The sequence below is a fragment of the Doryrhamphus excisus genome, linkage group LG12, assembly GCF_037039965.1.
Source record: "Doryrhamphus excisus strain RoL-2023G ecotype Guam linkage group LG12, RoL_Dexc_Guam_v1.1, whole genome shotgun sequence".
NCBI classification, from domain to species: domain Eukaryota; kingdom Metazoa; phylum Chordata; class Actinopteri; order Syngnathiformes; family Syngnathidae; genus Doryrhamphus; species Doryrhamphus excisus.
Genome location: NC_136368.1, coordinates 10,155,431 through 10,173,631, shown reverse-complemented (window position 1 = coordinate 10,173,631; position 18,201 = coordinate 10,155,431).

Here is an 18,201-nt window from a genome sequence, read left to right as displayed (position 1 = left end):
ACTAGCATTTGTTTTGTCACAGTCTGAGTAATTGTCTGATTTTGTTATTTGGATTTCTGTGGACATTTTGTCAGCATTTGTCAATAAAAAATGAACCAATGGAACAAAAACATTTGTGCTTTCTTCATACCTGATTCATTTAATACTTTTTAAAATTAAATATTTTGACAAAATGTGACTTGTAATAGGACTGTTAAAAAAAACCCAACATCATCCAGCTCGGGAATAAGCAAATGATCATGTTTTATCCATATCCCCGAGGGACAGATTATGATCATGAACGTCCTACTCCACTGGAGAATTATAACTTCATGTAGAGTAGAAGTATATGTGTTGGGAGTTCTTCTAAAATATTCATTGTAATGTAATACACAAGCAGATGAAGTTACGTAATTTCATGAGTAATTTCGTGAGTACATCATGCTTATATATACATTGACTGACTGGGGAGAACAAATGGCTGACATTTTCTACAATGAGTGAGTAATGAAGAAACAACACCCTCATCTATCATGAAAATATTCATGACTGAGTCATGCCAGGACAACAATTCATCAATTTTGAAGATATTGATATTCGTATGGATAGTCAGAAGGCTGCTGTGGCCTCAGTGCCACAAGCATATCATTGTGCTATGAAGATGCACCTGTAGAGAATAATCAGCTCTATTTAATGCCTTTTACAATTTTTCTCCATTGGTTTAGCTCAGCAAAAGAACTTAAATTCTCAAAACTCTTGTGGTCATTTAGCCAAACAGTTCAGCACACCATAGCTCGCTTGCAAAAGCTTAAATCTCTCCCCAAACTCATGCTTCCAATCTAAATTCTGTTTCCGTAAAAATAGTCGAACACTCATGGTGCTTTTGGCAAAATAACCTAAATGCATCATCAGTCAAAACTAACTAACAATTAACTAAAAAAAACTATCCAACTTTTCCCACATAAATGGTCATTGCCCCCATATCGTATCTTCCCACCAGCATTGGGCAGGCACTCTCTTGATGCTATGATTCTTTGTCATTTAAATACAGTGTATCAATCCACCATCTTCAAAGATAAGAATGCCACAGTTGATAAGAAAGACCCAGAGTTTTTATCATAAACCTTCCATATCTACATATCTATCTATCACATTTATTTATTTAAATTTGAAATGTAAAAGACTGCAACGGTAACAGAATATGTTGAAAGTGCTTCTCCTACGAGCACGTAAAGTGCAGCCTAGGTAAGTGCTAGCGGTGTAATTGTGAGTCAGTTAATTGCAAACAGTCTCTTTAATGACATGAAAATCCAGTTTGAATTTGAGGTAGTGCAAAATGACACGGTGTGCCAGCACAAAACAAGTTTCTTCATCATTTGGATGACAAGTGAAAAAATAAGTTAAAAATCAAAAGAGGAGAGTTGCACTGACTCAACCCTCACTATTATATATTATATATATATTACATAATAATACCACCCCTCTGTCTGGGCCAATACAATATTGGTGTGAGAAAGTGTCTTCCTGGTTTCTTATTGTTTATGTTTTCTTATGTTGTTACACATAAATGCTTCAGATCATTGAACAATTTTAAATATTAGTCAATGACAACACAACTGAACACAAAATGCAGTTTTTCAATTAAAATTTTTATTGTTATGGTAGAAAAGAACTAAACCTACATGTCTGGAAAAGGTTATAAAATTACCCTAAGAGTGCAGGGACAACTCATCCAAGAGGACACAAAAGACCCCACAACAACATCCAAAGAACTGCAGACCCCACTTGTTAAAGGAGACCTATTATGCTCATTTTGTATTGAGTTGTGGACTCCTATAGAGCAGCCACACACAATAACCAGCACAAAACGCTGAGAAAACTGCAACCACGGCCCACCTCCAGGCACGTGGTTGGTCACACTGCCAGAAAGAGTTCTGGGCCCCGTTTCACGAAGCAGGTTCAACCAACTCTGAGTCTAACCCTGAACTCTGAGTTGATCTACTCTGAGACAGGAAACTCTGAGTTCCGGGTTTCAGAACAGGTGATTTCATTTGGTTCAATCAACACAGAGTTTGTTCACTCTGAGTTAAGCGCGTGCACCACGACTTTAAAAAGCCCTCATCAATGGAGCCCCGTTCCCTCGATTCACCATGGGTGACCATGTGGTTGGTCTACATTTCTCATCAAATGTCTTTACACTTAAGACACCACATAAAAAGTAACTGGTTTTCAGGCAATTTTCACTTGTTTCACGCACATTTTCAATTGAAATAAGTAGAAATAACAAACTTGCTCCACTGACAGATTTTTCAAATTATTTTTTTAAGTGAAATGTGATTGAAACACGTGAACATTGTCTAAAAACAATTTACTTTTAGGTGTGATTCAATTTGATCAGAAATTAGACATTTTGACGAGAAATAAGAGAAATATTGTTGGTATGATTTTGAGTTTTTGCAGTTTGATGCAGTCTGACATTCAATCTACCTGCACATTGATGCTGTGAATGGATTTTCTGTTCACAAAGTCTCCTTCATTTTCTGAAGGAGCAACGATGGGAATGTGCGTCCCATCGATGCACCCTATCACACCAGGGAATCCTAAAAGAAATTAAAATGACAAATCCCAGTGTGAGGTTGCAGCACCATGTCATTAACTGAATATGATTTATAATCATACATTTTAACTGATTTCTACATTCACCTGCAATTCTGTGGAATTCCTCCTTGATGACCCCCACGGGTTTATGTCCCGGGAACACAACAAAGGAGTTGATTTGTCTTTTTAGTGCTAGGGACACTTTTCTCACAGCTCTGGAGACGGTGGCCTTGCTAATGTTTTCTGCATCACCTATATTATATAAAAAACTTCCGTTGGCAAAAAACCGAAGAGCAACACACAGAATCTAGGTGGATGACACTGGACGTCCACGGTTGGTGATGTTTTGAATGTCCTGACGGATGAGATTATGGATGTAAGTGATGGATGGTGAAGTGAAGCGGTACCGTTCGAAAAGAAAATTATCTGGAAATGATAGCGTGTCCAATCTCGGCCTGTGGATAACTTCCCTACGAATGCGGAGCTCTCTTCTGAGTAGTAGTGCCTCTTCGTCTACAGCAGGGGTTGAGAACCTTTTTGGCGAAGAGAGCCATGAAGGCCAGATATTTTAAAATGTGTATCTGTGAGAGCCATATACATTTTTTTAAACATTGAATGCAATAAAATGTGTGCATTTTTATGTAAGACCAACAGTTTTAGATATAATGGGCTCTAATTATGTAGACCAGGCACACTACCCCACGCCAATGGGGTGTGGCCAGCACACTTTCGTGAGCAGCGCAGTGTCTAATAATAAATGAAATACTTGTTGCCATTAATACAACTTCTGCTGCTGCATAGTTTTGCACCATACTCCGTAGACGTATTTCATTCTTTTGGCCATCTTCGTCAGAAGGCTTGGTTCTGCAGCTTTAGCTATTTGACTGAAGGAGGAAAGTTTACATTTACATGTTTTTTTGACATCTCAATGACCGAGGTAGACTACAGCATTACCCAGTAATAATCAAGTTTTGGTGTTTGACCTGGAAAATATCATCAGGAAAGATAGATATGGTTGGCCGTATTGCAGCAGAATATAGATGGACAAATTAAAATGCATAAGAAAGTTGTTGATTTTTAATATTATTTTTAACAGTCATTTCTGTGATGGTTTACTTTAAAATGTTAGCAAAAATAAATTTTTATTGTGGTAAGAAATGTTATCAAAAGAGCCCTACCTGGCTCCCGAGCCATAGGTTCCCTACCTCTGGTCTACAGGGTCTTCTACAAACGGACATGCCATGGTTCAAAAAACAATGCGACACACAGCACACCTTGAAGAAAAACGACCAAACTGGCTTTAAACACAATGAATGAATCACACCGTGTGTAGCGTAAGAGGGCGGAGACAGAAAGAAACTCGAGGTTCATTGAAGAAAACCCGGTCCTGACCAGGTTATGTTCACAGAGTCTGTTGCCATAGTAACTGACACCGAGGTTTAGTTACCTCTCTCTGTGAAACAGGCTGGAGTTACTCCTCTGTCTCTGGTTTGACTTACCTCCCTTTGTGAAACGGAAAACTCAGAGTTTCCCTTATTTCAGGGTTAACATACTCAGAGTTTTCACTAAACCTGCTTCGTGAAACGGGGCCCTGGTGTGTGCCACTAACCGTATAAGAGTTGATAAACAGTATAAGAGTTGATCATAAACAGCTTTTTCGCCCACTCTGCTGTGGTTGGTCACACTCCCGATGCATAGAAAGTTCCAGCTTGTGCCGCTAACTTTATAGGAGTTGATAAATGGTATGGGAGTTGATAATAAACTGCAATTTCGCCCACTGCTGAGTGCAAAGAAAAACTTCCCATTTCGGCCGGCCAACTTTAAAGGAGTTGATAATAAGCAGGATGTATTAGAATGTCTACGTTCAACATATAGCCATACGTGTTGGATCCCAAATCCAAGTGGAAATTATCTTGATTATCCTCAAGACCTTTGGGAAAATATGTGGAAATTCATGGAAGGGCTGTGTCTCTCCAGTGTAAAAGTAATGCCAAATTTCAGAATAAGAACATCACACTTACAGTAAAATATGGTGGTTGTAGTGAGATGGTCTGGGGCTGTTTACCTGATTCAGGAAGACTTGCTGTGATAAATGGAACCCTGATTGGGCAATAATCCAAAACACATATAATGGCAAACATGTAAAACAATTTAAAAAAGGAAGATGGCAAACATATGGATTGAATGGGGCATTATTTTGTACTCTTGACTTAATTAAAATTATTAATGTTTGTGATAAATGTAATGATTGTGTTATTTTATTGATTATTAAATGTGTTATTTTAGTGTGTTAAATTGTTCACAAATAAGTTTGTTTTTCTTTGCCTAAAATCTTTGCACTTTGTTTTATTCTGATTGATGAACAAATTTAAGGCCAAGGATTGATTTGGCAATCGAGCGATAATTCTCTCTTTGAAACAAGCATTGTTATATTTGTAAATGTTTGTCGATGTTTGATGATATTTTGGATGTACTTTTTCATGGTGAAAGAATGAGTGTCACATAAGTCTGTTGTTTTATTCATTAGTTCATCATTTGTCTCATTCAGCCATTAGAACTGTGACACAACTGTGATTGATAAAACTCATTACAGAGATAAACTTTGACTTGCTGCATTAGATTCAAACACCACTGTCACCACAGTGCCTTTTTCTCAGAAAATGTGTCATTCCTGAAACTTTATTAAAACATGTGTTTAGAGCTCTTTTTGGATAGAATAACTGAAGTTCTCCATGAAGTGTTTAATGATATCCAATTCTTTGCTGGTGCTTGCCGGCTTCGCCTTCATTGGCATTTGTGGCCGTTTCTTCCGGTCGGTTATCCAATCTAGGAATTGAAATAAAACATTTGAACGATGCTGGGAGAATTTGAATATTAGTCCCAGTCCCCATCAATGCTCAAGACTCAATGGCCAACCCTAGTTATCAATGAAGCATAAAGACATAAACATGTCGAAATTGTGAGCTCTGTTAATAGTATAGTACATGTACTGCATACTTCACATACGTGCCCTCTGATTGGCTGGCCACCAGTCCAGGGTGTACCCCGCCTCTCGCCCGAAGACAGCTGGGATAGGCTCCAGCATCTGCCACGACCCCCGTGACGATAAGCGGTAGAAAATGGATGAATGAATGAATGAATCATGTGTTCATACATTTTTAACAACTTTACCAACTAATGGCTTATTTTTAGGTGGGGAAAAAATACTATTTGTTTAAAATGTTTGGGGTTTTTTTTGGTCAAAAATCCGTTTTTACCTTCAGTATAACTGATTGTTTTCTTCCTCAGGGTGAAATGCTTCTTCATACGACACACCACAGAGCACATAACACAGGGATATATAGGATGATCAAGACAGCATGTAGCCACCTTCATGCTGTCTTCATGACCCCTATGTGGGTTTAGTGTGTTGAATCTAAAAAGGAACAAATAAAGCCAATAAAATATATCCACAGTGAGACAGCAATGCATGAGCCGGTGGGAGTAAATAAGCAATCACAAAAAAGGTGGCAGGATACAAGTTCAAGAGAAAATGATAAGAGGCCAGAAGCGGGGGGGGGCAACATAAAAGGTCCAAGAAAAAAGAGCAACCTGGAGGTGGGCAAGGACTCGGAAAAAAGGCACAAAAAAAGAAATGATTTTTCAGAAGCTCATGATGTAGGTTGGTAGCATGGGGATAATTCAGTCTGGCTGTGGTTTCCTGCCAGTGGGTTGCTTGAATAAAGCAGACTGCAATGTCTGAAGTCAAATAGGGGATGAATGCTAGTTGTGATAAATATAAAAATAAATATGGTATGCATAAACCTTGGGAACCTTGGTTTCCATTATTAATCCATTCCAAAGGGTCCACCTGAAACCGAATCATACAAAAACTGAAGCATTTCCCATCCTAGTAAACAATGTAATGTAATTACTAAATCAGGGGTGTCCCAAGATCAGCCTGGGGGCCTTTTGTGGCCTGCGGTTTTTGTTTTTTTTTTATTGGCCTTCAGCACATTCTAAAAATATACCATATTTTCTGGACTACAAGTCACTCCGGAGTATAAGTCGCACAAGGCCAAAAATGCATAATTAGGTAGAAAATATATATATATATATACAAGTCTGGAGTACAAGTTGCCTTGTTTGTGGGTAATTTATTTTACAAACTACTTGACCAAGACAAACATTACATCATCTTGGAAGGCAAGTTCTAGCATTAATAAAAGAATAGACAACAGGCTGAATAGATGTAGGATACGTATGCTATGCTATATGATATGGTTATTCAGCTACACTAAAAATAAACACAAACAGAAAAGGTGTCCAGTGTTTATGTACATAAACCGTTTTAAGTGCAGTAACTGTATTGTTTTCTTCATCGCAGTAAGAGTAGCCTCCTTTATGCCAGTCCCAACAAGTTTCTCATTTACTCCAAACTTTCTCTCTGCTGCTGCTCGATTACTTTTTTCAGCTGCAAATTTCACTACTTGCAGCTTGTAGTCTGCAGAATATGATAATTTTTATATTTTTAATAATAATAATAATTGATGACTCCAAATTGTCCATAGGTATGAATGTGAGTGTGAATGGTTGTTTGTCGATATGTGCCCTGTGATTGGCTGGCCACCAGTCCAGGGTGTACCCCGCCTCTCGCCCGTAGACAACTGGTATAGGCTCTAGCAGAAAATGAATGAATGATTGAATTATGTGCAATGGTGGCAGAAATTGGTCCAGATGGGCATATAAAATCCTACAATTGTTGAAAAGCCAAGATTGCAGTTTTACCAAAATCAGACTTGCTGAAGGCGCTGCTTTTATTTCACTAGATGACATTGCACCTCATCTTTGACACAAGAATGTATCTTTCTCCCTTTAAGTATTTCTTTGCACCCAGAGGTCACTTGCAGATATTGTGGGCTCGGACTGTTGACCGCTTGTCAGACGTACGCCCTCTTTGATAGAGCTTTGGATATTAACTTTACAACTGTTGCATTCACTGCTGCTTTTATTGTGGCAGTAAAAGAGTCACACTGATACAAATGTAGTATATCCCCTGTGAAATCAAACTTTCCCATTGACTTCCATTGTTGAATGACACCTTTAGGTAATGAGAAATGGTAAGAAATAAAACTTTGGAACAAACCAATTGTAGTGTTAAGTCTATTTTTTAAATACCATACACCAATATACCACACAAATATGTCCTCTGCATTTTGGGATTAAGGTCCAGAGACTGTCTCGGCCACTTGTTTCAGCACCCTTGAGATCATGATCCAGATCCTCTTGTGTAATTCTGGGCTGATCCTTCACTTTTCTCACAATCATCCTTACCCCATGAGGTGATATCTTACATGGAGCTCCAGAGTGGGGGCAATCAACCGTTATCTTGTATTTCTTCCATTTCCGAATCCCAACAAGCTCCTTGCTGATAGTCTTGTAGTCCATCTGAGCCTTGTGCAAGTCTGCAATCTTGTCCCTGAGGTTAATTGCCAACTCTTATGTCTTACCCATGGTGATGGTTTGAAGGCATCTGAGATTAAGATGAATTCTAAGGGGGACAAAATAGTGATTTTTGTGTCCCTCATGGGATCATAATCGGCCTGTTGGGGTCAGAATTCTTGTGTGTTTGTAGGGGATCAAATACAACATCATTAATCAGTTCCAGGTAAGTGAATTAATAATTCCCATAAAAAATAACTTAAATCCAATTCATTGATTCCAAAAAGCCAAAAATATTGACAACCCGATTTTTTTTATGCTTAAATTTTAAATTTTTACACTTAAATGTTTCAGATCATTAAATAAATTTAAATATTAAAAAATAACAACACAATTGAACACAAACTGCAGTCTAGCGTTTGCAATAACTTGCGATGAGTCTCTTCCAGCGCTGTGGAGGAAATCTGGCCCAGTCAACTTTGCAGAATTATTGTAATTGACAGAAAATAATTGAGAGCCACTGTCCTCCAACACATCTATTTTGGCACCTAAATTCAATCTAAAAGAAAACAGGACCCAATTTCACATAATTAATGTAGAAACAATGCATAAGCACAAGAGGCTTTTTAAAGTTAAAACTGCACCTGTAAAATCTAGAGAAAAAACAGAAAAGCTGCCTCTGTAGCAGAGTTCTCCCATCACCGAAAGATGTTGTTTTGCTCCAATATCCATATAATCCTCAGTGAAGACCCATTTGTATGTTGCTGTGCTGTAAATGAATGAGCTCTGACTTTTTAAAATATTTTTTCATTCTGGGCGTTACATTTTGAGAACACATTTGATTCATTGGTCACGGGTCCGTAAAGGGCGAGTTCCGCCATTTGGTGATGGCTGATTTATTTGAACATCTTTTCTCACATTCTTTCACATCACATATCACATGTCCAAAATGAGTAGGAAAAAGCAGAGCTTATTTAATATTTAATCCAACCCCTGCCAGTTCCAAATCAAATTGCTAATACATTTAACTTCCACTACTGGTGCATTTGTTCACTTCCCATCAAATGTTTCCTTTCCAATTTCTGAATAATACCCAAAATGATAAGCAATGAAACAACGTGTAGCACTGAAGTTGAGGTTTCTAAATCGGTATGGATAAATTGCAGTTCCCATGTGGTGTAGCATAGTATTTGTCTGTGGTTCAGGATTCTTCTTCCTTCTATTCTGTCATCATCAAATGTTTGTACTGTTTTTTTGAAATGGGTCATTTTAGTGCATTGTTCTAGTTCCTCTCTCAACCCATTCCATAATTTGATTCCACATGCTGAAGCTTTTTATCGTTGTTCTTGCATATAAGCGTATTAAATAAATCTTTTTTCCAAAGGTCATATTTCTCATCTCTTGATGAGAATAATCATAATGTTCTTTTTGTTCAGCAGTGGTTTTCGTCTTGGAACACTGCCATGCCGGCAGAGTTTGCCCAGTGTCTTTCTTATGGTCTTTTTTGACTTTTTGGATGAGTCAGCTCTCCGCACATTAATTTTGGTTAATTTTGGTTGGCTGGCCACTTCCCGATCAGCCCCCAGGCTAAAGGCATTGTAGGAAGGAGGACAAAGCAATGTGTTTAAGAATAACTGCAGTCACAGGGGACATATCTACAAACCATTCACACTCATATTGGCATGACTGTATGAATGTAATAAGCAATAAACCGAAACAACACTCCCACAAAGTAATTGAACCCATGACTTCGGCTTCATTGGCCATGAACATTTGAACAATAGATGAACGTAATCAAGCGCAAATGGTCCCTCTGTATATACAGTCTGTATTGCAAAGGTGTCAGAAAAGTACCTTGTAACTCCATTCACTCATAGGGCTCTCATTACGTGGCTCAGCGCAAAGGGGCGGACCCCACTCAGTGGTACTTTCATCCAGTGCACCACTGTGTGCAGTCAATTTGGTAATTTGGTAGACCGGGCTGCACAGAGATAGGCGTGGCGGTGCCCCAGGGGGAGGTAGCCACATTTTCAGCTTGGCTCGTTGACAATTTAGTGACAAAACACCGGGCCAAAGGTCCACTGAAAGATTGTCAGCTCCAACCTGGTTTGTTCATCAGGCAGGCACCCTGCACAGTGGTAATTGGCTGACAGGCACACAGTGCACCAATACCTCACTGGTGGGTTAGGCACATTTCAATGCAATAAACAATCACAGCACCACTATTTAATCTAACCGTCTGAACCTGCACATTTTTGTATTAATTGTCCCATCACATCTGATGTCAGATCAAAGAAGTCACACATCATCCTGACGGCAGCTGAAAGTATGATGCCTACTCATGAGTTTAAAATTTTCAGCCACAAACCACTAACAGCCACAGCATGCCATACAAAGTATGTATTCTCATTTGCTTATCTCATCTCATGAATCTCAATCAAAGAGAAAAAAAGATAGGAAAAGAAAGAGAAGCTTGTTGAATATATCTAAATTTTATATGTATACATATACATATATACATATACATATACATAAATATATATACATACATATATACATATACATACATATATATACATATACATACATATATACACATATACATACATATATACATATACATGCATACATACTATATATACACATACATACATACATACATACATACATACATACATACATACATACAGTGAAGAAAATAAGTATTTGAACACCCTGCTATTTTGCTATTTCTCCCACTTAGAAATCATGGAGGGGTCTGAAATTTTCATCGTAGGTGCATGTCCACTGTGAGAGAGATAAACTAAAAAGAAAAATCCAGAAATCACAATGCATGATTTTTTAACAATTTATTTGTGTGATACAGCTGCAAATAAGTATTTGAACACCTGAGAAAATGAATGTTAATATTTGGTACAGTAGCCTTTGTTTGCTATTACAGAGGTCAAACGTTTCCTGTAGTTTTTCACCAGGTTTGCACACACTGCAGGAGGGATCTTGGCCCACTCCTCCACACAGATCTTCTCTAGATCAGTCAGGTTTCTGGGCTGTCGCTGAGAAACACGGAGTTTGAGCTCCCTCCAAAGATTTTCGATTGGGTTCAGGTCTGGAGACTGGCTGGGCCATGCTAGAACCTTGATATGCTTCTTACGGAGCCACTCCTTGGTTTTCCTGGCTGTGTGCTTCGGGTCGTTGTCGTGTTGGAAGACCCAGCCACGACCCATCTTCAATGCTCTGACAGAGGGAAGGAGGTTGTTCCCCAAAATCTCACAATACACGGCCCCAGTCATCCTCTCTTTAATGCAGTGCACTCGTCCTGTCCCATGTGCAGAAAAACACCCCCAAAGCAGGATGCTACCACCCCCATGCTTCACAGTAGGGATGGTGTTCTTCGGATTGTACTCTTCATTCTTCTTCCTCCAAACACGCTTATTGGAATTATGACCAAAAAGTTCTATTTTGGTCTCATCTGACCATAAAACTTTCTCCCATGACTCCTCTGTATCATCCAAATGGTCATATGCAAACTTAAGACGGGCCTTGACATGTGCTGGTTTAAGCAGGGGAACCTTTCGTGCCATGCATGATTTCACATCATGACGTCTTAGTGTATTACCTACAGTAACCTTGGAAACGGTGGTCCCAGCTCTTTTCAGGTCATTGACCAAGTCCTGTCGTGTAGTTCTGGGCTGATTCCTCACCTTTCTTAGAATCATTGAGACCCCACGAGGTGATATCTTGCATGGGGCTCCACTCCGATTGAGATTGACCGTCATGTTTAGCTTCTTCCATTTTCTAATGATAGCTCCAACAGTGGACCTTTTTTCACCAAGCTGCTTGGTAATTGCTCCGTAGCCCTTTCCAGCCTTGTGGAGGTGTACAATTTTGTCTCTGGTGTCTTTGGACAGCTCTTTGGTCTTCGCCATGTTACAAGTTAAAGTCTTACTGATTGTATGGGGTGGACAGGTGTCTTTATGCAGCTAACGACCTCAAACAGGTGCATCTGATTCAGGATGATACATGGAGTGCAGGTGGACTTCTAATGGGCAGACTAACAGGTCTTTCAGGGTCAGAATTCTAGATGATACACAGGTGTTCAAATACTTATTTGCAGCTGTATCACACAAATAAATTGTTAAAAAATCATGCATTGTGATTTCTGGATTTTTCTTTTTAGTTTATCTCTCTCACAGTGGACATGCACCTACGATGAAAATTTCAGACCCCTCCATGATTTCTAAGTGGGAGAAATAGCAAAATAGCAGGGTGTTCAAATACTTATTTTCTTCACTGTACATACATACACACACACACACACACACACACACACACACACACACACACACACACACACACACACACACACACACACACACACACACACACACACACATACATACATACATACATACATACATACATACATACATACGGGGGGGCTGTGAAGACACATGCATCCTGGCCACAGAGATGAGAGATGAGTGGAGCTGTCAACAACAACAAACATCATTGTATGATACTCGAAAACAATTGATGAACCGTTGCCTTACATGACACTATTATCGGTTAGGAAATAAGTCCAGAGAACTTAAAAGGACGCTGCATTCATGGATACAAATTTTTGCAATTGACTTCAGTTTTGTGTGTCAATTTTTTACGTAGCATATTTTTTCAGTGTATAACATTTTTTGGCCATAACTGTGCAGCCGAGAAGGATCTCAACTTTGGCCCAGTATCGTTCCAGGATCCAACGTAAAGTTCTTGTTGGAAAGGGGGCTATAGCTGGCTTCCTCTTTCATGCCATCTGTCCTCTCTGCCCAATATCTTGACATTGTTGTTGTAAAAGGAATATTCCTTCCTTTTGAGATGTAAATGAGGGCCCAGAAAAGCCGCCCTCCTATGTCTCACATCTTCGGGAAAGTGGCCACTAACAAGCCTTTTGCCACCAGGGAGGGGAATGACCTGTCGTTATACAAAATGACCGGTCACCAGTCACACCTGGCAACAAAGGATTCATGTGCGAGCACTCCCCAGGGGACTTACACACCTTTTGTGTGTGTTTTTGTCAGTTGCTTTTGATCCTGCTGCATTTATGTGATTGTAGCATTTTTAATTTGCAGCATTTCCCCATTGCATCTGTTTTACGGTGTGGACGTTGCTGCATGTTTACCCCTGTTGGCCACCATACAAATCAAACCAATCCTCTTGAAAACCTCTGCAATAGAGCATGCTTTGTCTTGAAAACATAGATTCTGTACGATCCACAAACAAATTATATCTCGAATGAAAACCTAGCATTATTAGGGATGAAACTCAGAATTTGATCCTATCAGTGCTGAATAGGGAATCTCATTAGCAGCAAATGATTAGGAATTTAAAATTATGTATTTTGTCCAAACACATTTAACACGTTCAATTTCAGCCATTGAACAATCCCTTCACTACTGGCCATTTTAGATGATTTTGACTGATCTTTCAAGGCACACAGAATACTGTGTTTGATAGCTATACAAACATGAAAACTACCAAAAGATTAGACTTTGCAGCTTTCGTCAGAAAAGTTTGTTTCTGCCTTTTTCAGTGGAACATAGGTAAGTTTCAGGAAAATATCAGTTCCTGACTAAAAACAGGAAAAAAACAGCTTTTGTGAAAAGATAAATTTCAAGCATAACTTGCATTTGGGTGCCATTGTTTTGCTTTTGTGACAGCTCAAATATCTAAACATAACACAACATAAACAACACAAAAATGTTGTTTTACATCAAAATAACAATTATTTACAAGTATAACGACCAAGTTGTGGCCATTCTTATGGCTTAAAATTGCTCTAAAAGTGTTATCCATCAGTGTGCAGTTGCATTATCACCTCTTTTCGCCTCTCGTGCAAAGAAAAAAACTAACAAAAAAAAAACATAAATACATCACCAGTCGTAGACCAGTCGTACATCTTTTATAAATACGTCTTTTGGCGTTCAGGATTTTAAAAATTTATAACTACGTCTTGAGAGTTAAGCATATAAATATTCTTCATAAATTGACACATTTTGGGCAAACTTTTTAATTAAAAACTGAAAGTACAGAATTCAATCACAATGTTTTTTTTAATTAAATCCACTGTGGTGGAGTATAAAAGTTGTGTGTCTCGCAGCAACTCCAGTGTGTTCAATGATCAAGGAGAATGCTTGACGAAAAAGCATTTTCAGTGACGCGTAAACACATAAACGTAAAAAGTGTGGTACGTGTATGCTGTACATCGGGTATTAGCACATATTTCTAAATTATTACTGACTTAGGGTGAAAGAGTTTTTGGAGAGAAAAAAAAAGACAGAAAATGCACAAATTTGGGGGAATACTAAATCGCAAATGTGCAGGGATCCACTGCACACATTTCAGGATATTGTCATGAAAAGAGTCCACAAAAGAGTCCTGAGACAACTGAAACATCTTCCAGCGACTGACTATTTGACAGTTAGCCACAAATAACCACGACTGGCACGCTCCAGAACAGAAGTGGGACTAACATTGATATTAGTGAGATCACTCAAGCTACTGCACCGTGTTGGATTTACTGTTGCAAGGACACATCATCAGTAGGGTAAAACTAACCTGTCGCATGACGGTCTAAACCCAGCTCATATTCCCCCATTAGTGGGTGAACAATACAACAGTTGGAACACTAAAATCGCTGGCTTTGATTTTAAAATGCAGATAATCTACGTTTCGAGTAGTGAAGAAAGAAACAACATTTTGGGGCTGGCCGTCTGCCTGTTCAGAGCTGTGTGTTATAAGGAGCAAACACAACATTAAGTGATTATCATAAGATTATGATTAGCTATAGAATAGTGTCCTTTTTTTTTAATTGTTCTTACCAGAAACCTGAAATAATGATGAAAAAAATGAAACGAAGCCCACAAAAGGGTTACAAATAGACACATAAATAAATATAAATGGTCACATGTGTACATGTGTTCTTTGTAGTTCTTTCTTTGTACCCACATGGCTGTGTCTTAGCTTATTTACATGCGTATGGAACGTGAACCCATACAGTTTCTCCTTTTTGTTCAGAGACCACATGAAAAGATCACAACCATAATGAACTGATCCCTACAGTACAGTAACAAGATACATTATAGGATCATTATTTCACAGAAAGTGAACAAGTAATGAACCCCACTTGCACTATCTATGACATGTTCTCTCATTAGGCGCAGTCTTCAGTTTTAGCAGGGCCAGCGAGGTCTTCTCTGGTGGCTTATACACTATCAGACGCACATATCACAGTATTTACTCCGTGAAATTGTGTTATTTGATTCCCAACAGTCTAGTATCTTCCAAGGACACTAGAATTCAACAGGACTGTCAACTCGGCACAATCTTCCGTCGTATGTCTGGCGGAGGTTTGGCCGCCATGATGGAATCCAAAAACAGCAATGGATTGCACTAATAGTCAGATTTGTTGTTTTTCAAGTTCTGCAAAAACAAAGACAGGTATGTGTGATAAAAATGTTGTACATTTGTTATACCGGTTGTAATAAATAAACAAGACAGTGGACGAGATTCACAGTGAGTGTGGGACTCCCACACACTGTAGATTAAATTTGTTTCTCTGGGTGATTAGTTGAATTCATGACAAGTCACTGTTGGTGGACAACACACTGTTCCATTCATTTGCGACAGAGTAGACCGTCTTATTCAATTATAGTGTCCTTGGTAATGACCAAATCAAGGTGACTTATCGCATGCTGTTGCTGCCTGTTATCACATTAAATTCCCAGAATACGTTCACTCTATCTAAGGTGATTGCTTCGGTTTTATGGTCCACAAATTTAGCATTCAACCCCACTTCCAGACAGGTAAATGTCACTGTCACTGTAACCTCACACTGACACATACATTTTGATGCGGTAATAATATGGGTAATATTCTCTTCATGGTTAATCCATCTCTGACACCCAACATTAAATAATGGCTCGGAATAGAGCAATATAGTGAGACACAAAACAATCACACACCCACATTTTAGCTGATAGCACTCAAGGGTACTGTATATCAACAAATATGGGAATATTCTTGTCATAAAAAAGGTTGTATGTCAAATACCTAATTATCTAATCCAGTGCAGTGAGGATGTAGCAGGGGCCGTTATTGTATCCTCGGGAATGGAGAATGAAACTGAGCTTGTGCAATGTTGGCACACTTCAATATATTGCTGATGGAGAAGGGGTGATGGAGCACATAAAACACATTATCTGGGAAAAAACACCTCTAACATGAAATGCTCCACTTTGACCTTGCATGCACTCCAGTGATGTGAAAAATGTGCTTTGTAATTGGAATAATGCTTGACATTGTCAAAGAATTATAAAAAAAATGCTCAGTATTGTGAGTCTGCAGTTGTGTAGTACAGCTGAGAAGACCATCGGCACCCCGCTTCCCTCCCTCTTCCCTCCCTCCAAGACATTTGTAGTACATGCCTGACCAGTAGAGTGCTAGCCATCACACAGGACCCCACCCACCCCACACATCATCATTTCAGTCCCGCGTAATCTGGAAGGAGACTGAGGAGTCTGCGAGCAAGGACCAGCAGACTGAGGGACAGCTTCATCCATCAGGCTGTCAGGATGCTAAACTCTCTCCCAGCTGCCACCCCCAAAATCCCTCTGCTCCCTAAACTGTGGATTACCCACACCCCATGATCCTCACACTAACCCCATACATTTTGGACTACCCACTCAGACACATGAACTGGACAACATGACTAATTTGCAATATGCCACTTTCAAGCTACGTTTTGAAATAGTAACATCAAAACTGAAAAAACCCTGGCGCCTAAAGGGTTAATGTAATTGCACAGTGGAGGGAACAAGCTTAATGTCAATGCTCTGAATGTCCTTCATAAATGGTGAATTGACAATAAACTCTTGAATCTTGAAAATCTACTGTATCTATGGCAGCTCAAATTTATTTGTAGCGAATGCCCCAGGCTATGAAGACTTTAGAGTGGTCCAGGGACGAGGTGTTTTTTCTTATCTTTTATTTTGTTTCCGCACCCCTCCCTCTATCCCTCTCCTGCAACAGTGTATAGGCAGCCAACACTATACTGTATCGCCAAAGCACTTGGTGATGTTATCATTATTAAAGGCAAGTCATGCACCTGTCTCTCCAGGCAAGGTCGGATTCATTGACAACATCTGCCACTCTGTCTTATACTCTCACATCACTTTGTTGCCTCTGGTCCATCTCGACTATTTTGGAAGGAATACAGCTTTGCAGCTGCAAAAGTGAACATTTCATCAGCTCTGCTCATCGATATTATCATGACAACATTTTTCAGCATACTCCAATGCAGTATTTGAATTTGTTGGTGAAAAATACATTACATTAGAACTAATTTAAGTTGACATATCTCTCGGGTTGGCTAATTCACTAACCGAAAAAGCCATTGTTTGCACATTTAGAGAAGGACACAATCAGAATTAATAAGGATTTTTGAAGCGATGGCAGTTTTTGACATTGTTTTTTTCCATTTGTGCAAAACTTCAGTGTTACAAAAAAGGACCTTCGAAGGTAATCTTTGAACGGAAAATAGTTCCTTCCTTACACACTGTAAATCCAAGGCAAAAATGAAGGCAAAAGATTATCTGCCTATACAATTGAAAATACACCAGATATCATATTAAAAAGCAACATTTTTACCGTAGCCCCTACAGATTATCCTAATTGAGCGCACATACACAGTGCCAGATTTTACCACGCTTATTTCCATGGAATTTTTAATTTAATTTTAATTTAGTTTAATTCCTACTGAAGATAGGCGGTGAATCTTGAAAATGTATGGATGGAAGGCACAAGCTAGCTTGCTCCTAGTGCCAACTGTTGTTTATTTACACGCTTGAGAGGCAGAGTGATGAGGTCATTTCTGCATGCCGGCAAATACAGGAGCCCATTTTTGCAGAGCTCCTGGTAATGTGAATTTCTGTTGGAGAGTAATAAACTATCCATCTATGATATATCTATTTGTTTATTCAAGCACATTTTTACATGCCATGAGCATCGGTGTTATTCCCTGTCTACCCATTGATATTGAGGCATCAGCGCCGCGGCTAAGATGAAAGTCCAGCGGCTACCAAGGAAGTGGCGATTCAAGCCTTCGGGACCTTATAGTATCATGGAAAGTGAATTCACCAGCGAGCATGATCTACG